At 37.8% G+C, this 14,925-nt stretch overlaps 1 long non-coding RNA gene across 1 annotated transcript; it reads left to right on the top strand.

Moving 5' to 3' along the window:
- Window positions 1-355: 355 nt before the first annotated feature.
- LOC131384211 (uncharacterized) lies at window positions 356-13,423 on the top strand. The gene is made up of 4 exons (XR_009214848.1): window positions 356-411; window positions 1,787-1,826; window positions 10,643-10,735; window positions 13,089-13,423. It is a non-coding gene; the product is annotated as an uncharacterized LOC131384211 (long non-coding RNA).
- The last annotated feature ends 1,502 nt before the right edge of the window (window positions 13,424-14,925 follow it).

Raw genomic sequence — 14,925 nt, 5'->3', positions numbered from 1 at the left:
TATCTTCATGCATTTCACTGCAGAGGAGTTAATATGTTTGGTTACAGAGAGCTACTCAAGACCCTTCTTAGATAGTTCACACACACACACACACACACACACACACACACACACACCCCTCTTCTACATATGATATGTAAATTATATTACCTGACATGGTTTGGCTATATCCCCATCCAAATCTCATCTTAATTTTTAGCTCCCATAATCCCCACGTGTCATGAGAGTGACCTAGTGGGAGGTAATTGAATCATGGGGGTGGTTGCCCCCATGCTGCTGTTCTCATGATAGTGAATGAGGTCTCATGATAGCTGGTGGTTTTATAAGGGGCCATTCCCCATCTTGCTCTGCACTTCTCCTTGCTGCCAACATGTGAAGAAGGACGTGTTTGCTTCCCCTTCCACCATGATTGTAAGTTTCCTAAGTCTTCTCCAGCCCAGTGGAACTGTGAGTCAATTACACCTCTTTCCTTTATAAATTACCCAGTCTTAGTTATGTCCTTATAGCAGCATGAGAACAGACTAATACATTATCTTTCTGAAAATCTAAGACCTCTGAATTCAAAATAAAGCTATCTCTATGAACTTCAGTTAAGGAGTTGAAGGCTGAAACAACATCTGTTCATAAGTGCTTATGTGGTATATGTCAAGAAATTGTTGTTATTAATCTTTTGTACATTATTTTATTTACCACTTGTGGTAATTAGTTATTCAGCCTCAACTGCAGATGTGGAATTCAGAGCTCAGACTACTAAAAAACATATCCTAAGAATCAATTCTTAGTTCAAAGTATACGTTCTATACCTGTAACTTTTAATTTGAAAAAGGTCATTAAGAGGCACTATATTAAACCTAATTTTAGACATAAATTTATTTCTTTTCTCTTTCCCTGTACTGTCAGTCATTACCTGTATAAGTAAAGATTGTTTTTAGCTGAAACTACTAAGGGTCTGAATCCAGTAAAGGGTTATTTAAAAACAAAAGCTAGATCCCAAGACTTAGAACTAGAAAGTGGTGTGACGGGAATATGGCTTTCTGGGAAGGGGAGGGGGAAGACTCTGATTTGTAGTGTTTGCCAGTTTCTGTGGTGTAAATGCCCTCTCCATGCCAATTTCAAACTGCCAGGTTTTTGGAAGCGGCTCACAAAATTCCTTGAAATTAATGTAACAAGTGGCTCCTAACAAGTCAGTATGAGGTCGTTCCAGCCCACTGCTGGAACTAGGTCATTTTTCAAAAGTCTAAGATGACTGCAGGTAAGGCCTTTCTCTATTATTATTATTTTTTTTTTTGAGATGGAGTCTCGCTCTATTGCCCAGGCTGGAGTGCAGTGGCGCAATCTAGGCTCACTGCAAGCTCCCCTCCCGGGTTCACGCCATTCGCCCACCTCAGCCTCCCAAGTAGCTGGGACTACAGGCGCCCGCCACCAGGCTGGCTAATTTTTTGTATTTTTGGTAGAGATGGGGTTTCACTGTGTTACCAGGAAGGTCTCGATCTCCTGACCTCGTGATCCACCCATCTCAGCCTCCCAAAGTGCTGGGATTACAGGTGTGAGCCACCGCGCCCAGCCAGGCCTTTCTCTCTTGAAAGCATCTAGAGTACCCAAGGTAGATTTTCTTTCAGTTCCTGTGTGTCTATGAAAAATTCCTGTGGGGAAATGGAGGCTGTCCTGCAACTCAACAACCATGAAATAGGGACCTACTCTGTATCAGGCACTGGGAAAAACACTGAGGTTATAAAAAGAAATCAATTGCACGGTCCTGACTCTTGAGATTCTTTCATTCTTGTAGGTAAAATCAACAAGGAAGTGATGAGCACAACAGTGTGAAGGTGAGGCTTTTTGATCAGCATTTGCTTACCTGGTTTCTGCTTGCTCTTTTTCTGTTAACTACACAAGATTACTTGGCTTCTCAGGAATTATTCAAATAGACCCGTTTGGAAGTCTAGAACTGTCTAGAACTTGTTTGATGACCAGCAGGGAGATTGTTCTTGGCTTTCATGCTTACTTTTAATTTTCCAGTTTATGTCTTTGCATAGAATTGAGTTCCTCTGTATTCCCCATGGGGCATTAGGATTTAATAACTCTGTAAGAGAAAAGCAGGGAAGCTGCTACCATCAGGCGAGTTCTCTTATTAATAGTATGGGCCCTACCACTTCTGGATGAATTACACACTCTTACCTGGCCCCTGGGGAAACTTCGGACATTGTGAGAGCAAGACCAAGAATACTTACACATTGCCCTTCTTTTCTTCCCCTCATTTATTCAGTGAGAGTTTATTTAGTACCTATCATGTGCTAAACACCTAGGCTCTTAAGACACAAAGATAAAGATTACTGTGTCTGCTTCTCAAGGAAGACAAGTAAGTAAATAATTACAAAAGGGATGAAAAGTGCCTTAATGGAGATATTGCCCGAGTTAGAGCACAGAAATGTAGTGCTTAGGGGACACTGAAGTCTTCACCAAAAAGACAATACTTACCCTAGATTTTGAATAAAGAGACGTTGTCCTTCAGATAGACAATAGTAGGTATAGCATAGACAGATAGGACATTCCATGAAGAAGAGCAATGGAGGCACAAAAGCTCAGAGAACTGAGGTCCTGGGTAAACAGACTGGTGTAAGAACTGGAAAACTTAATGTTTTATGTTTCAAAAGTCTGTATATTATATACATACTGCTAAGAGCTGATGAATGTTGAACATATTTGTACCTTCAGTGTCTGGCATGCTGCCTGGCATGGAATATTCAATTATTGAATAGAATAAATGATTATGAAAAGTAGAAATGTAGTTCTGTGTTCCAACAAATTGAGGAAACTGTGAAAGGTAAATAGATTATGTAGAAATCAGCCAATGTGAGACAGAAACACTGGATACTTCTGATAGGAAGCAGTATTCGATTATGAGATAACTGTGTGCCTGGAGTCTGACAATTATAGTTTAGATTCTCACACTCTTTATTTGAGCAGAAATTGTTCTGTTTCTTGGGAAGATCTGATGAATTTATAGAAAATTTTGCGATCTTCTTGGAAAAAGAAAAAAAATCTAAATAACAAAAAATTATTTCGCTAATGTGTGCTAATTTTGGAAAAGTGATTGAAACTTGGATAAAAATACGTAAGAGTTTCCTGGGATAATCCGATTTGTGGCTGTTATCTGTTCTGGCATAAGCATTAGTATTACCACAATTGCCTCTCAGAAATGTCACCTTTGGATTAAATTTCTTGCTGAAATTCCAATTAATGGAACATTTTAAAAAATTCAGTATGCACAGATAAAGGTAGAAGGATGCTTTTTGGAGTGTTGTTTGTAACACTGAAAACAAGAAATGACAAATGTTCAACAATGAAGAATTAGCTAAATTAATAATGGATATCCTTATATGTGAATATTGGATTATCATTTAAAATAATGATTTAAGGCTGGGCGCGGTGGCTTACACCTATAATCCCAGCACTTTGGGAAGCCACGGTGGGTGGATCACTTGAGGTCAGGAGTTGGAGACCAGCCTGGCCAACATGGTGAAACTCCCACTCTACTAAAAATACAAAAATGAGCCATGTATTATGGCGCAAGCTTGTAACCCAGCTTCTTGGGAAGCTGAGGCGGGAGAATCGCTTGAGCCCAGGAGGCACAGGTTGCAGTGAGCCAAGATGGTGCCACTGCATTCCAGCCTGGGTGACAAAGCAAGACCCTGTCTCAAAAAAATAAAATAATATAAAATAATGGTTTAGATCTATATATACCTACAGGGAAAGAAACACATTATATTTTGTTAAACAGTGAGAAAGACAGGTTTCATGATAGTATGTTTTATTATTATTTCATTCTTCTAAAAGGGAGCGAGGGTCGGGGAGGGGAAGGTGAAGAGAGAAATGGGGATGGGGGAGAGAGAGAGTGAGACTTGTGGACAGTCACAGCTGTGTTTAAATCTTCGTTCTTACCTTTAAATGCTGAAGAGATCAGCCCAGGTGATTTAGTGTTTCTGATCACCAGTTTCCTTGGCTGTTAAATAAGGTAACAATAATAGTTATCTCCTGATGCTGTTATAATGAAATGCTGCATTTGTTACATTTTGGCCCAGTGTGGCTCTCAGCTAGGGTGATTTTAGTCCCCAGGGGACACTTGGCATGTCTAGAGATATTTTTTGGTTGTTAAAGCTGGAGGTGAGGGGTGGTGATGCTATTGGCATTTAGTGGGTAGAAATCAGGAATGCTCTTACATGTCCTACCATACACAGAACAGCTACCCAACCAAAGAATTGTCTGGCCAAACAATCACTGGTGCTGAGGTTGGAAAGCTGATTTAGACATTAATAAGCACTGATAAATGTATGTGGATGCTCTTATTTATCAATAAGCTAATAATGATGATCTTCAGATGATGGGATTCTGTATGTGTGTTTTCATTGGACTTTATTTTGTATTATTGTCTGTAATTAATATGAATTACTTGACTAAGAAAAAAATAAATAAAAGTAACATTTTCAACATCAATATTATAAACAACAACGGCTAATATTACTACTGCAATAGTATGAAGAGATCAAATCCCATCTACATAAGGCAGGACCTAGCACATAATAGGTGTTTGACAGAGCCTACTGAATTGAATTTAAATGTACAAATGCATGCCAATAAAGACAGAGGAAGCTAGCTTGTATTACTAGCCGGATTTTCGTTAGTGCTTTAACAAAGTGAATAGACTAATTTGCAATCAGTACATTATAAATACGTAACTTGTGTCGCAAACATCCTGTCTGGAAATATTTGTCAGAGAAACATTTGTCTTCTATGACAGGCTCTAGCCCATTGCCACATCCATGTACTAAACCATCACATATGTAATTTTTAAAGATTATAAAAGTTACAATGACTCCAAAAAATAAACATCTTGAAGGTATAGTGTTTTTTTTTTTTGTATTTATATCCCTTTATTCTGCAGTTTGTATTACTGTCTCTGGTTCAGTGCTACTTAATTTCCTTTTTGAATTGTCAGTCCCAGAATATCAAAAAAGAGACTCTGTTTGTCCTTATCCTGGAGAGACCTTGAGAAAAAGTGTTAACTTGTGAAAAATTTTGTGAGATTAGGCAATGCCTCTGAAGCCCCAGGTGCTTATCTGAAAAAATGGGGGATTATAACACTTAACGCTATACAGTTGTTCAGACAATCAAAAGAGACAATATTATATCAAATGCAATACACACCACTGGTACTCAGCGAGGTGTAGTAATTTTTATTCATTATCTTTCAAAAAGATGATCACTTTGTAAAATGCTCCAGTTTCACTCAGAATCAAGTTTTCTTTTAGTCATGTTGTGGGAAGGAATAGTGAATATGTGCATGATTTGATTTACTGAGAGGCACCATGGTATCATGGCAAGAGCTTTGAGTCTACAGCCACCAAATAGCAAAGCCAAATTTTATCAGTGTTATCAACCAGTGTTTCTCATATTTTTATATCCATGACCTCCTTTAAAAGCAGAAAATACTGTCACAGCCAACTAGTATTAGTTGAAATTTGAAAACAATTTAAATGCTACAGCCAAGTTGGTGTTGTGTTGTAACTCTTCTATAAGCTCTTATCTTCCCAAATTGCTCATAATCTTCCCTAATCCTACCTCAGACATGTTTTATGTGTTTTTCCTCATGCATCATTGAGAAACACATTTTAAATACTGCCAGAATGCTTAGGTGGTCCCAAGGAATTTTTTTTTTTACCCAGTTTCTCAAGGTCAATCAAACTCATGGCTCCGTAATTGAATAATCAATCAAATCAAAAACAATTGATCTACTCCAGGCATGTCAGCAACATATTGATTTACCCATTGAGCTCTGTTCAAATATAATGAAGGTGATGAAAATCATCATTGCATTGAGAAATGGTCAAATAAAGGACCCTGTGCAGGCATTTTCTCTCTCTCCTCCTTAATTATTGCTGTTCTTTTATAAATTGATTTTAAGGTTGTTAATACATGAATCTATACATACCTTGGCATAGTGGGAAAACTTCCTTTGGGCCACTTGTCTGTGTGAGCACAAACATGTTTCTTCATCACTAGTGTTTTTATCCATAAAACACAAATCATATGAAGTCTCTTCAATGACAGGCTAAAATGTGATCATGTGGGAACAACTGCAAGGCAATAGTTAATAGAAGTTTGGGGATCAACTGACATTGACATGAATTCTAACTGTAATTTTCTAGCTGTGAAACCTTGGGCAATTGACTTAACTTGCTTGTATCTTAGTTTCCTTACCTGTAAAATTGCTATGGAAACAGTAGCTATCTCACAGGGCCTTTATGCATGAGAGTTAGTGATATGGTCAGGCTTTGTATCCCCATCCAGGAATCTCATCTTGAATTGTAATCCCTATAATCCTCACATGTCAAGGGAGAGACCAGGTGGTGGCAATTCATTGATGGAGCAGTTTCCCCCATGCTGTTCTCATAATAGTAAGCGAGTTCTCAGGAGTTCTGATAGTTTTATAATGGGTGCTGCCTGCTTCACTCAGCACTTCTCCTTCCTGTCTTCTTGTGAAAAAGTGCCTTGCTTCCCCTTCACCTTCTGCCATGATTCTAAGTTTCCTGAGGCCTCCCCAGTCATGCTGAACTGTGACTCAATTAAACCTCTTTCCTTTATAAATTACCCAGTCTTGGGCAGTTCATTATGGCAGTATGAAAATAAACTAACACAGTCAGGTTGAAAACCAATAGAGCATTTACTTTGAAAGCACTCAGTAAAAATTGGCTTTACTATTCTTGTTTTTTGAAATGCCTTTCATTAGCTATTTCTGCCTATGTTTCCCAGTGTTATAGTTTCCATTTTATTTCACAAATGCCGAGCTTTCATGCTATATGAGATGGTCACTGCTGGTTGTCCACCAAAATCCAATGTCCAAGGCTCCCTCAGTTATAAAACTCCCCAGGCACTAGCTGGGCATATGTTTTCCAAGTTATAGACCTCATTTCTAAGTCTTCCCTGAAAAGATAGACCTGGCCATTTGGGTAAGTGCTACCCAATAGATTGTAAGATTTGCTACAAGTAACTCCCAAGAAGTACCTGTAAGAAAAAGAAGTATTTTTTTTCTGTCTCTTTTCTCCTTTAGGTAAGATATAATGTAAATATTTTGAATAGAATTGAATCATAAACTTGAAAATAAAGTTGAACAGCTTAAAACATAAGTTGGAAGATGAGAGTAGAGGATGGTAGAGCAGAAAGATACAAGGATTCTGGGACTGTGAAGTCACCAAAGCAGTTGTGGATCATCTATCAGGGTTTATATCCAAGATCAAGGAAGATACTCATGCCTTGTTGAAGTCACCATTAATTGAAGATGAGGAAAATTCATGTAATCATATTAATAGTTATCATCTTGGCACCATGGAATCAAGTGATTTCCACAGTACTGGCTAAGAAATGCCCTTGGATAATAAATAGCCCAGGATGATAATCTATTTGCATGGGTACACGACTATCTTCATCCCTTTTTATTTAATTACAACCAATAACTGAATAAGTAGATGAATATTAGAAAAAACACATGAATGAACTCACGGCCCTCCAATCCCATCTATTTCAGAACAATACAATTTAACTTTCTCCCAGGAGTTTCTCAGAATTAAGTGTAAATCATGTATATTTTAGCAATAAGGAGTGTTAGAAAAAACACAGGGCTGAGAATTAAAGGAGATAGATTTTGCCCTGTTCCTTCTTGGGTAAACTATGTGCCTTTGAAAATTCACTTTGTATGCACTTTAGTTTATTTCTCTATATGATATACATCATAACATCAACACTTCTGTAGCATAAAAAGTTGCTTATACAGTAATAGGTATGTAAGTATCTTGAAAAGTTAAAATTTAGAAAATCTGTAAGGTATTTCTGTAATTTCACTGAGAGATGATGTTGACTCAGAGGTTCCATGAAAGAGAACTACCTAGGGATGTTTCAGAAACCAAAAGGCTGCTGATGTGCCAGTTGGCAGGACATCCTACTGGGATTGAGAATATGCATTTATGCACTTGGGTCTGCCATTCACACCTGCCCCCAACCCAATCCCTGCCCTCTGTGAAGAGACACAGCATCCTATTCATCACAGTCTTCGCATGCCGCCAAGAATGTGCTGCTGCTCCCGTCCATTGAAACAGGCGGTTAGTTGGCAAGGCCATCAGACACCTGTTGAGGCTGAGTCATCCCTATTCACAGGATGTGCCTTACAGCTTGGGTGGAGTGTGTTCAGTAAAGGATGAGAGGCCTGGTGAGCCCAATCTGGTGCAGCTGATGCTCTCATTCATTGGCAGCTTTGAGGGGAAACTAGAGAGCCACGGTCTAATTTTGCTTACTCCTCATCTTCTCTTTGACAGATGGATGTTTGCAGTGGAATGGTCATGCACATGTGTTCAGGCTCAGGAACCTTAGAAAGAACTGTGTTGGGCTTGAAGGACATCAACCATCTCATGGATATTAAAATGAGTGGTGGCATTGACACAGTGCCTGTTTAGATCCCTGACACTTTCTTTCAGCATATGCAGCTTTGTTACCACGGTTTCTTAATTTAAGGTCCAGGTGATTATGTCAATTCCAGAACTGACCAGTGGCTTCGTAGATCAAAATTAGTTCCACGAGTCAAGAAACTCTTGATCCTAGCTGATACTTTTGTAATTTGTTAAAGTAATCTATGACTATTGGAGTTTTTACAGGAACCAAATGATCATCTATATTGAAGCTTCTAGGGCAGTCTAAATAATTAACCCCTTCTTTCAGTTGCAGCTCCAGAATTCCTATATAGAAAGGGTTTAGAAGCTGCAACACACATAAAAAAGGAGAGGTAGAGTCTTGAAAATGAGTTTCCTGTGGGTTTTACAAAATATTGAGAGACTTGCATTTCTAAGGATGCTGAGCAGGTGATGGCCACCCAAATCCTTACTTTACAACTGGAGCTGCTTTTCTCTCTTTGGATATTGAATTATCTAAAACACAGAAACAGAAATAATACAGGAAAAAATAGCCTTGTTACTAAGTAAGACTAGAGTATTTTGGAACTGGGTTCAAAATAAACCTTTCTTCTGCTTTTCTGCTAAATTAAACCCAGTCACAGGCACAGTAGTAACACTACAGGGTTTTTCTGATAAAACTGATGTCTACATTGGTCTACACTGTAGTCTACACTGGTCAGCTTAGCTTATGGAGGAGAGTGTCTTGTCTGCAGGCAAGCAGATCCCATAAAAGGGAGCCAAGAGAAGTCACAAAGTGACTGTTTTTAAAATCTCTAATTTCTCTTTTTGAGGAAAATATGTCAGAGGTAAAGAGAAGAGCAGAAAGTATCAACTCAGTATTTGCAAAAGAGTAGAAGCTCCTATTTTATAGGCCAGCAGTACTGTTGGGAAAGAAAATACACAACTCCTTACAGTGACCAAGCTCAAACAAAATGGCTGGGGTGAGATAGGAGAGTAGGAAAAGCCCTGGATTTGGAGCCAGATGCAACTAAGTTTGAATCCTGGGTCAACTGTTTACCAGATATAGACAAATCTCTTCATTTGTGAATGCCTCAGCTTTCTTTCCAACAGAATGAGGGTGCTGAGACTCCAAGGTTTCCTGCAGAGCAATAGACTGAGAGGCTATGTGGTTGAGAGTCTTGGCTCTGGAACCAGAAGAACCTACTTTTTTTTTTTTTTTTTGAGACAGGGTCTCACTCTGTTGCCCAGGTTGGAGTGCAGTAATGCTATCTTGGCTCACTGCAACCTCCACCTCCAGGACTCAAGCAATCCTCCTGTCTTGGCCTCCAAAGTAGCTGGGACTACAGGCACCTGCCACCATGTCTGGCTAATTTTTGTGTTTTTGTAGAAATTGGGTTTCCCTTGAACTCCTGGTTTCAAGTGATCCATCTGCCTGCCTAGGCCTCCCAAAGTGCTGGGATTACAGGTGTGAACCACCACACCTGGCCAGTACCTACATTTGTTTAGTAATGGCTGTAATGTTCTCCAAAAGTCAGGTTTTGCATTTGCAAAATAAGATTGATAATCTATTTTACAGGTTAATTTGGGGTAGTTACTGAGAGACTATGCATGAAGAATTTTGCATGATAACCACTAAGTAAATTTCATTTTAAAAGACCCAAAGAATTGCTGTTAAATTTTATTAAATAATTGTCAAATTATGAAATTTAGTGTATTTATCTATTAGGGCAAATGCTAAAACAAGACAAATTAGGGTTTGCTTATCTAATAATTTCTAGGGCTTTAAGTATAACAGGGGCTATTTTCACCTATCATTTCCAACATTTATCCTTCAAAGTAATGTTGGGTCTTCAAAATCTGAAGATAAACTGGATTATGCTATAAAATATCTGTGCATGGCATACAACCAAAAGCTGCATCCAGGTCAGAAAGAATAATGATAGTAGATCAGATAGGAGTAATCAAGCTTACTGAGGAATTTTATCTATGTTATTGAATTTATTCCTTTCAAATAGGACTTGAGTTCACAACTATTAATTGAAAGGGGACATTTGAATAAAGTCCATGATTTTTATGTTTTTAAATAGAACACTTATGAGAAATATAAATGCATAAAACAGTTAAAAGTGGAGATGCTCTTTCGAAGTTTCTCGTTTCCCAACTTCCTCATGTTCTCCCTCCTCTAGCAATGACAAGGATGCCCTAAGCTCTATGAACCTGCTAGATAAACACCTACCAGTTTGATATCATATCACTCAAAAGCAAAATTTATTCCTCAGGTGAGTAGATCCATCCAGAAAATCTTAATCCTGAATTTAGTGGAGAAACTCATGATTTGTGGAAGATATATAGACTACTCTGTGTAAAAATAAAATGAAGACCTCTCTATATAAAAATGTTTGTTCAGCTGTATAGACCAATGGAGCAGAACAGAAGCCTCAGAAATAACACCACACAACTACAACCATCTGATCTTTGACAAACCTGACAAAAACAAGCAATGGGGGAGGATTCCCTATTTAATAAATGGTGCTGGGAAAACTGACTAGCCATATGTAGAAAGCTGAAACTGGATCCCTTCCTTACACCTTATACAAAAATTAATTCAAGATGGATTAAAGACTTAAATGTCAGACCTGAAACCATAAAAACTCTAGAAGAAAACCTAGGCAATACCATTCAGGACATAGGCATGGGCAAGGACTTCATGATTAAAACACCAAAAGCAGTGGCAACAAAAGCCGAAATAGACAAATGAGATCTAATTAAACTAAAGAGCTTTTGCACAGCAAAAGAAACTACCATCAGAGTGAACAGGCAACCTACAAAATGGGAGAAAATTTTTGCAATCTACCCATCTGACAAAGGGCTAATATACAGAATCTACAAATAACTCAAACAAATTTACAAGAAGAAAAAAAACAAACAACCCCAAGAAAAAGTGGGCAAAGGACATGAACAGACAGTTCTCAAAAGAAGACATCTATGCAGCCAACAGACACATGAGAAAATGCTCATTATCACTGGTCATCAGAGAAATGCAAATCAACACCACAATGAGATACCATCTTATGCCAGTTAGAATGGCAATCATTAAAAGTCAGGAAACAACAGATGCTGGAGAGGATGTGGAGAAATAGAAATGCTTTTACACTGTTGGTGGCAGTTTAAATTAGTTCAACCATTGTGGAAGACAGTGTGGCAATTCCTAGAGATCTAGAACTAGAATTACCCAGCAATCCCATTACTGGGTATATACCCAAAGGAGTATAAATCATGCTACTATAAATACACATGCACATGTATGTTTATCGTGGCACTATTCACAATAGCAAAGACTTGGAACCAACCCAAATGTCCATCAAGGATAGACTGAATTAAGAAAATGTGGCACATATACCCCATGGAATACTATGCAGCCATAAAAAAGGATGAGTTCATGTCCTTTGCAGGGACATAGATGAAGCTAGAAACCATCATTCTCAGCAAATCATCACAAGGACAGAAAACCAAACACCGCATGTTCTCACTTATAGATGGGAATTGAACAAAGAGATCACTTGGACACAGGGTGGGGAACATCACACAGGGAGGCCTGTCAGGGGGTGGGAGTCTGGGGAAGGGATAGCATTAGGAGAAATACCTAATGTAAATGATGAGTTGATGGGTGCAGCAAACCAACATGCCACATGCATACCTATGTATCAGACCTACACGTTGTGCACATGTACCCTAGAACTTAAAGTATAATAATAATTTTTTAAAAAGTAAAATTATTTGTTGTGCCTAACTTGTTAGTCATAATAAAATTAAAGAAAATTAAAAAATGGTATGGAAACTAGAGTGATTACTCAAGAAAGTCTATAGGTACCAAATGTATTATATAAAATTAATTTTAAATAAAACCAAAGTCTAAAGTAACCCTGATAAATATAAACTCTATATAGGCAGATTCATGCCTAAGACATTTTACAGTTTATAATACATTTAGGATGTCCTAGAATATTTGTTGAATAAATAGAGAAATCAATAACCCAATGAAGCAGTAATTATGTTAGAATCAACGACATTATTTTCTTCCTTACAAACAAGATCTCTTTTTAATAAACTTACCCAGCCCTGTATGTTTAAATATTATCTATATATCAATGATTCCAAAATATTCATTTGTAGTTCTGATCCCTCCAATGAATGTCTGACATTTGTGTCTAATTGTTCATTTGAAATATTTTAAAAAGTGTCAATATGAATCTCAACACAACCAAAAGAGAGCTGTCTTTCAATGTCCTACCCTCTTTCTGCAAGATATTCTTCCATTTATTTGTTCCAGTTATCTATTGATGCATAAAAAAAAAAAAAAAAAAGAGTTGGTGACTTAAGAAAACAATAACCCTAAATCTTTTCACCTCTTTTTTAAAAAAACAAATCTGCAATTTGGGAAGAAGTTAGCAGGAAAGGCTTGTCCTTCCCTCATGTAGCCTTAGTTGGACAGCTGAAATAGAGGCTGAATGGTCAATTTCCAAGGTGGCTTAATCACTTGGTTGGTAAGTTGGTGCTAGCTCTGAAGCTCACCTGGGGCTGAGGGCCAGGGATCTCCATTCTTCTCCAAATGAGTATCTCCATGTTGTCTAGGTCTCTTCACAGCATGGCACCTGGGTTCCAAGGGGAATCATCCCAAGAGAGAACCAGGGAGAAACTGTATCCACCTGCAAGATCTAACATCAGAAGTTACATAGAGCACCGTTCCCTACTCGTAGCTAAGGAAGTCACAGAGATCTGACCAGGTTCAAGGGAGGGAACCATAGACTCTACTTGTGGGACTGGCTGGGTTCTGATAGAATATGGAACTGTGACTTCAGCCATTTTTGGAAATTATACTGTGCCACACCTTAACATGTCAGAAGATGAGGACACTGTCATAACTTTCAGTCAATTGCTCAAAGCAAATATCAAAGTATTATCCTGAATATGTCTCCTTTTATTTCACACTCACATCTGTTTAATCAGAAAATCCCATCAACTCGAAACATACCATAAACATGTGTTTGTCTAGGACAACCATCCTCATCCTGGGTGCCATCCTCTCTCCTAGTTGGCTTCAGGAACCTCCTAATTGATCACCATCTTCTCTGTTCTTTTCTCCCTACACTCCATTCTCCATATGACAATTAAGATAATCATTTTAAAGCATAAGTCAGATCATAGCCTTCCCTGCTTAACAAAACCTCCAATGACAAAGTGGATCACAGCCTAGTGATAAAGTGGAGTAATTCACCAGAAAGATATAAAAATTCTAAATGTCAATGAATCTAATATCATAAGGACAAAATATACAAAGCAAAAACTGACAAAATTGATTTGATAATTCCACACTCATAAATGGCGATTTTTTTCATAACCTTCTCAGAAATTGATAGATCAGGCAGAGGAAGAATGTTAATGCCATGTATCTTAATGGATTACTGCTGGGCTGAGGCACTCCTCCCCTCAGCCCATGGTCTGTCTCTCGCCTTAAGCAGTCTCGTCTGAATTATTATGTTTATGCATATTTTATGCATATTGAAAAAGATTGGGAATCACTGCCTTAGACTACCTCTCAAACAATAAGGCATACCAGAATGTTCATTGTGGCAGTGTTTTGTGATAGTAAACATTTTGAAAAAAAAAAATCAAAATACTGATTTGCAATAGAATGGAAAACAAAATTGTTGCATTACATACAACAAAATCAATATGGATACATCTCACAAACATAATATTGAAGAAAAAAAGCAGTTGCAGAAAACATTCAATATGATATTATATATGTAAATGTTACAAATTTGCCAAACAATATTGTAATTATTCAAGGATGCTTACATGTGCTCTAAAAGTATGAAGACAGGAACAGTAATGAAAGTCATCAAATTCTTGTTAGAGGTTATGTCTTGGAAAGATGATGGGAGCAAAAAAGTGAAGAGAATATAGTAATGGAATCATGATGAAAATAAAATAGGTTATTTTTAATATTTCTCCTCTTAAAGGGCAATGGCACATAGATTGTTATTAAATTATTTCTTATACATTTTGTACATATGAAAAAATAGAAGAAATCAAAACTGTAGCTCCGAGCTTATAAAAGCACATTCACACGTGTGCACAAAAGACAAAAATAACAGACACACACCCCTCTAGTAGCTTCCCACCAGATTCCTTCTTCTGATTAACAAAGCACACATTCTATGACCTCTGCCTACCTCTCAGATCAAATATCACACCACTTTTCCCATGCCAGTTCATCAAGATCCTCTCTTTTTTTTTTTTATTATTATACTTTAGGTTTTAGGGTACATGTGCACAATGTGCAGGTTTGTTACATATGTATCCATGTGCCATGTTGATTTCCTGCACCAATTAACTCGTCATTTAGCATTAGGTATATCTCCTAATGCTGTCCCTCCCCCCTCCCCCCACCCCACAACAGTCCCCG

The sequence above is a fragment of the Hylobates moloch genome, unplaced genomic scaffold (genome assembly GCF_009828535.3).
Source record: "Hylobates moloch isolate HMO894 unplaced genomic scaffold, HMol_V3 SCAFFOLD_9, whole genome shotgun sequence".
NCBI lineage: Eukaryota > Metazoa > Chordata > Mammalia > Primates > Hylobatidae > Hylobates > Hylobates moloch.
This window is presented reverse-complemented; position numbering and strand designations above follow the sequence as displayed.